Source organism: Ursus americanus, chromosome 32 (assembly GCF_024610735.1).
Source record: "Ursus americanus isolate L20-20 chromosome 32, mUrsAme1.1.p, whole genome shotgun sequence".
Taxonomy (NCBI): Eukaryota; Metazoa; Chordata; class Mammalia; order Carnivora; family Ursidae; genus Ursus; species Ursus americanus.
Window position 1 is genome coordinate 21,913,890 of NC_142158.1, and position 7,607 is coordinate 21,921,496.

Sequence of the window (7,607 nt, forward strand, 5' to 3'; positions counted from 1 at the left end):
TTCCCTTTTGCAAGTGCTCATACATTCATGCTAAATTTTGCAGGCTGGGCTGAAGCAGGCTTCTGACCCAGAGTGGTCAGAAATGGTGTGATTATAGGGGCCATATATATCACGCCTTGGAGTGAAGTTCTGAGGAATATTTCAGGACTTAGGGTCAAGGTTCAAGTGAAAGGGCAGAAGTCAGGAACAGAACAGATCAGAACCCCATCAGTCAGTGAAACACAAGTTGATGTGAGAAAAAAAGGTCTAGGGCTTTTAGAGAAAAAGTCTTAACCAAAACAAGGGTGCGTGATGTGGGTACCGGTCGCCTGGTTCAATTACAATGACAGATCAGATATCTTGGTGAATTTACTGTGGTGTCGTGACAATCTACTCCGCAAACTGCATTTACATTTAGAAGAAAATGTTCTTAATATCATTTTTCTAAAAATCAATTTGTGTGTAGGTGGTCAACACCAGATGTTAGCAAAATCCTATTATCTGATTCTGCTTCTTTAGAATCACACCCTGATTCTGGTATCTTTTTTTTTTTTCCTTAAGATTTTTTATTTATATGAGAGAGAGGGAGGAAGAGGGAAAGAGAGAGTGTGTGTACGTGTATGAGACAGAGAGCATGAGCCGGGGAGGGGCAGAGGGAGAGGGAGAAACAGGCTCCCCCAGAACAAGGAGCCTAGGACTGATGCCAGGACCCTGGGATCATGACCTGAGCCGAAGGCAGAGGCTTAACCAACTGAGCCACCCAGGCGCCCTCAGGTGTCTTGCTGTGGGTACTTTGTAGGGAACATTGTATGTATCACAGTGCTTTTTAAAATATCTTTTAACCACTGGGGATATGTAGGGTATTATATTCACTGCTTAAATCACGCGCACACACACACACACACACACACACACACACGCACATGCACATGTGCGCCTAAGCAGATGCACATAAGTGGAAACTCAAAGCAAAACTCTTTGAGGTCAATGAAGCAAAATGTGTCTGCAACAAAGAAAAAAAAAAGGTTTATAAAATATCCCACCTTCCTTTCCACTCAGTCTAGGTAACTGCCTCGAATTCCATCTTCTTGGGTGGGTTGCTGTGGATTGAATCCTACTACACTCCTTGCCAGTATTGTGTGTGTCTGAGGTTTTCTTTATGGTCAAGAGCCTTCTCCCCATACCACTGATGTGAAAAGGAACAGGGATGTCATTCTTTCATAGCATTTGTGTTTGTGATTGTCTTTGACCCTACTCTTCTGCTCTGAAAGGACAAAAATGCTTTCCTGGTTTTGGTGCAGTCTGGAGGTGACAGTGTACATTTGTTTTTAAATTCCTCACCAGGAAAACCTTGGTTTTCCTTAGAAGCTGGCCAACCCAGCCCCCATGTTACACCTGCTTCCAGCTGCCACCTTTCATGAGCCTGCTGGGTTAAAACACATTACAATGGCAGGTGCCGACAATTTTACAGAGTCCTGAAAGCTGGGGAAGCTGGATCAGGAGAAGGTTTACCCAGTGAAAATCTTGCTGAAGAACAGGGGGAAGAATTCAGCTCTTCATTGGGTGTTTTGAGTTCTCTTGCCTTGGGGAGCTGAGAAAGCATGCTTCCCTGAGTCAGAAGCAGAGAATTAGGCACTGTGTTCTAAGCGGGATTGAAATTTATAGGCAAAACTCAAATGTGCAGAAAGGTGGCCATGTTTCTTTCTCCAAAACTGGAGACCATTTTCTCCCAAACTGCTAAGTCAGTTTATTTATTTATTTATTTATTTATTTATTTATTTATTTATTTATTTATTTATTTAAAAGATTTTATTTATTTATTTGACAGAGAGGCAGCCAGCGAGAGAGGGAACACAAGCAGGGGGAGTGGGAGAGGAAGAAGCAGGCTCCCAGCGGACGAGCCCGATGTGGGACTCGATCCCAGAACGCCGGGATCACGCCCTGAGCCGAAGGCAGACGCTTAACGACTGAGCCACCCAGGTGCCCCGCTAAGTCAGTTTAAAATCCCAGTCAGGACATTTCCTCACTCTGATATTGTCCCCTCCCCTTCTTCTGGGATAGCTTGTGGATAGGGAGTCGGAAGTCCCATGGCAACAAGGAGGAAGTTATCTGCTTTGCAGACTATCTCGCTTGTGTCCTTATTGGCTTCTACTGAGACTCCTCCTCTCTCTGAGGCTGTGGTTCCCAGGCTCTGGCTCCCCGGCTGATGGAACACATTATTACTCCTACCCAATGCACCATAACTGCTGTGGGCTCCTTCCTGGATTCGAACTGATTATCCTGCATCCTCTGTTATGAGCTCCTTCTGCCCCTTGCTGTGGCAAATGTCTGGCTTGAGAATCATACTCCGAATTCTTAGCTAACACTCTCTTGAATAGGTGGGTGGAGCGGGCAGTAGGATCTTCTCCAAATCTTCTCCTTGCCTTGCTGGTATTATGGGAGACCTAGGAGAGGTATGTAGGTAGCTGTTTCAGGCCCTCTTTGCCCATACCTTCCTCCTAATCAATATCCAGGCTGCTTGCTCAAGGCTGGGCTAGGCTCCTGCTAGAGGTGAGGGCTTGCTGTGCTCTACCTACCAACAATATCTCTTTGACCTACTTTGTTTGGCTCCATGAGAATTGGGAGGGTCCTACTTTGAATGAGCGTAAGAGAAATAAGAGTACCTGAAACTTTCTCAAACATGACGTTCCATATCCTTACATGTGTATCCTTATACATTATAACCATCATATTTCCTGAATCCTCTAGACCAATATCCCACCTTAAATTCAAGAATTCTGAGTTCCTAATATTCCCTGGTGGTTCACTTTAACTTTAAATGCTTAATTTTCCCTTGTAATGCATTTTGGTTATCTATGATTTGGTAATTTGCCTATTTTTTTTTTAAATAATGGAAATAACATTTAAAGGCCTTGTGTGTGTATATATATATATGTTCTAGAAGAAAAATTAATTTCTGAAAAAAAGAAAGAAAAAAGAAAAATTAATTTCTGGTAAACTTAGTTACTTGTATTAAGTCATTTCCCACATGATCAGTTATATAAAAGAATTCATCTCTGTAGTAATAGAATGAAAAAAGATGTGGTTCAAATAACTAAAGCAGAGAGATGACAAGATGTAGCATTTTTAGAAGTTGAACATCTGCTCAGTGTCCCCCAGACCTACAGAAAATTAGGTTTCATATCTGGACTCTTTTTTTTTTATTAAAGATTTTATTTATTTATTTGACAGAGATAGAGACAGCCAGCGAGAGAGGGAACACAAGCAGGGGGAGTGGGAGAGGAAGAAGCAGGCTCATAGCGGAGGAGCCTGATGTGGGCCTCGATCCCATAACGCCGGGATCACGCCCTGAGCTGAAGGCAGACGCTTAACCGCTGTGCCACCCAGGCGCCCCTCATATCTGGACTCTTAACATCTCTTGCCAGATACCCCCAGTAAGCTGCAGAGACAAAGTTCTGTTTTGATTTGATAATGTTGGTCTCCGATCAACAGCGTTTAAGAAGGGTGTATCGTGAATTGTGGAGAAATTAAAATATACTGAGAGAATTGTCTTCAGGAACCATAAAATACTTCATATGTGTGCATGCATATGGTAGCTTTTATTGGGAATAAGGTACTATGCTTTCTTTCCTTGCCATATGATAGGAAATACAGGAAGTGTATTTGAAGGCATGAATGTTGAGAATTGTGAATCTAGCGGTACATTTCTTCTTCTGAGTCAAGGACTAACATGTTCATTGCAATTAGGAAATTGAACTGCCAGGTAAGAACCAAGTCAGAACCAGAGTTATGATTACAAGTGGAATTTGCATAAGTTATGATTATAAAGAGCAACATATAGTTTATAAAACATGATTGCTTCTTTTGATCCTCACAATCGTGTTTTGAGGGAAGAGTTATGTTCCTCCTAATTTACTAGTGAACCCAACTGTTAAGTTACTTTCACAAGCTAAATCAACCAAGAAATAAAGCTGGGATTCACACTGTATAGTATTTTTTGGTAGATCAGTTTTCTTCTAATAGACCTTTAGGTGCATTTATGAATATTCTTTTATTTAATATTTTAGAAAGACTGAAATAATGTCATCTCCATTAAGACTCTGTTAGTTGCTAATGTACATTCATTTGCTTTAATTTTTTTATTAGGAAACTTTCAGACCTATAGGAAAGTAAAGAGAATAGTATAATGAACAACTATGTATTCATGAGCTAAATTTAATAATTGCGTACCTTTGCTTTATACATTTTTTTGCTGAAATATCTAAAATATAGGCTTTATGATATTTCATCCCTAAATACTTTAGAAGGCATTCTCCAAAAATACAGACATTTTTCCTAATTAACCACCCACTTAACTATTACATTATCCCACTGACATCCTTACTAATATCCAGTGCATATTCAAATTTCCTACATTAGCCTTTAATAATTTTTAATGTTAATGTGTTCAAAGTAGGATCAAGTTCAGGTCCACACATCACACTGGGTTGTTGTCTCTTAGAAGCTTTACTTGAAGACTCGGTGCACCTTCCTTTTGCTCTTTCTGCCTCCCATGTACCTATTGAGTAGAACCAGCTGGTTATCCTGCAGAAAGTTCCACAGGCCGGATCTCTCAGATTGTTTCCTTGCTTAACTTGTTCCTGTCATGGCTGTTCTTCCTGTTCACTGAAAATTAGATCTACTATTTCAATCAGGCTCACATTAGTCAGTTTGAGAAAGACTGTTTAGGGGGTGAGACACAGGAAGCATGTCCGGTTGACCCACCCTTAGTGACACTGATGTTGGTTACTATGTGAAGGTGATCCTCCCTTCTAAAAGACTACAAATATATTTTTTTGCCGTAGTTTTCATACTTCATAATTAATTTCAATTAATTCTGGACCCTAACTTGGACATGTATACACACCGAACTGCTTAGATTCCATAGAATACTGAATGTAGGTATTTAACCAATACAAAAAGATGGGAGATGCTTGGGGGAGTGTGTTCAATGTATCTTTGAAATTAAACTTAAGTTAGTATTATTTTTGCTCATGAGACATTGTGGATTCAAGAAGAAACAGCCACATCAGGACTATTCCCTTTCGAATTTTTTTTTTTTTTTTACCCTTAGTGACCTTCTATTTGTTTCATCTCACTGTATTCCCTGAGCACCTGTGTACGTGCAACACACCTTACCAACATTTTGGAGATCATAAGAGCAAATTCAAAGATTAAGTGGTTTCCTCCTCATCCTTACTTTCCAGCACACACAGACACATACATACATACAGCAAGAAAGAGAATTGAGAAATAAATGTCACTCATTTACTCAATTTTATGACACATTTTTCACATAACACTGATTATTAGGATCATTATTATTAGGATAGGTAATACTATCCATGCGTATATCTTTGTACACGTGTGTGTATGTGTGTATCTCTGTGTGTGTGTGTGTGTATTCAGAAGCAAATTTGAATGTAAGGTGAGCCTTGCAACTGATGGCGTTTTAGAATCACAGGCATGTGTAAGCCTGCATTAAGATGTTATAAAGAAAATTCTCTTCTATATTCTGTATTCTCACATTCTCCTCTATATAGTGGTCTTGGTATGTTAATAATTTTTAGAGTAAGCTTTGTTTTCACCGAGAGTAGCACTTTTAAGGCTCTTTGGTGGAGGGACATGTGGCCTGGCTTCACTGATCTGCAAACAACACCCCCTCTGAGTACTATTATCATCCAGACGGTTTTCTTACTGAGCAGTTGTGAAGGTTTATGACCAAGTTATAAACAGGAGAAGGGAGCTTATGTTAATGAGGTCAACACTGTTTCTGTTATGTCTTTGACTTATTAAACAGTCCCCCAAAGGGAATACCTTTTCCAAATGGGCTAAATAGAGAAACTTTTGCCGGCTGAAGACTTACACCGCAGGCGAACTTAATGATGTGCAGCTGAATCTAAATCCAGGTGGAGCCGTTCAGCGCTACCTGGCCCACCGCAGCTGTAACCTTCCCATTTACTTACGTATTTGTAGCGATGGTCACTTCCACAATTATTTCTTTGTCTCCGCCAGCTCGGACTGCCATAACAAAATACGGTAGGCTACGTGACTTAAACAACAGGACTTTATTTTCTCATAATCACGGAGGCTGGGAAGTCCAAGATCAAGGTGCTAGCCGGTTTGATTTCCTGGAAGAGCTCTCTTCCTGGTTTGCAGATGGTTGCCCTTCTCACTGTGTCCTTTCATGGCATGGAGAGAGAGAGAGAGCAAGAGAGCTCTCTGGTGTGTCTTCTTATAGAAGAGTGCTAATCCCATCAGGATGGCCCACTCTCATGACCTCGTCTAACCCTAATTGGGTCCCAAAGACCCCCACCTCCAAATGCCCTCATAGTGGAGGTTAGAGCTTCAACGTATGAATTTGCAGGGAGGGGAACAAACATTCAGCCCGTAACAATCTTCATCTGGAGAGTGAGTGAATGAGGGAAAAAATTATATCTATTTTGTTAGATCATTTGGTTTACAAATCAGCCTCTGAAGATTTAGGTTGTTTGTGCTTTATTCCCCAGCTGCTGGGTTTGGTGTCAGAGGAGTTGCTTCTGTTATGGTCTGGTGATGATACTTGATCGAATGAGAGCATACGTCTCACCACTGAGTCAGAATAAAGGCAGGCATCACAGCAAAGTTCACCTGTCATGGGAAGGGTTGATAGTTGATATAGCTCATTCTAGCACAATGGATCAGGGCATGCTGCTTGCAGGTTTTGTAGTCAATGTTGCAATGTTTTATCAATTTGCAATTATAGTCTTAGCCCCAGATTTGTATAGCCTTTGATAAGGAAGTCACCAGCTTGCAGTTGGGTGGGGTGGGTAACCAGACAGCTGCTCGTGCATACCAATGAGGGTTTTGTCAATGCAAATGTGGAGAGCCCTTTTAAAAATTTAGCCCTAAGTGTCTACTTTGAGCTTCGGTGTGATATGTGATACGAGACCACTTAACCAGCAAGTTTACCTCTAATTTTAGCTTCACCTGAATTAAAGCTGGCGTGATATCGCATACTGCTACAGACATTAGCAACTTTAAAGTGCTAGGAGAAAGAACCTGAAATTAGAGGCAGTCCAGGGGAAGCATCACCAGAAAGTCACTGATGCTTTTGTGTTGTTTGCAAAATTTCAGGAAATCTCTGATGGATATTAGGGTAAAAGAGATAATTTGCTTCTTCATAGGAACACATTTTTAATGCCATTTATTTCCGACTTTGGCAGCTTAAGACAATCAGCCTACATACAAAGGAAGCCAAACAAAACAAAACAAGCTGTTTGGGGAATGGATTCTCCAACAAATCCCCCTCCAATGAGCCAGGGTCTTCCGTAAAAAAAAGATGCCTTCCTCTCTGCTTCCTCCTCAAACGTCCGACCATTGGGCTGCGAAATGTTCCATCAAGCGAGGCAGCTGAACAGTCATTGTACCATTTTGTTCTGGGTCTGTGGCCAGCCCAGGCAGATAAGCATTGTTCTTTGTGTGAGGGGACAAAGAATGTAAGCTTCCCATATCCTCTCCTAGATAATCGAAGTGACCGCTTCATACATTAGCTTAGCATTTCCACCTCTGGTAAGACCGCATCCCTGACATCATCGGCACTCAGCAAT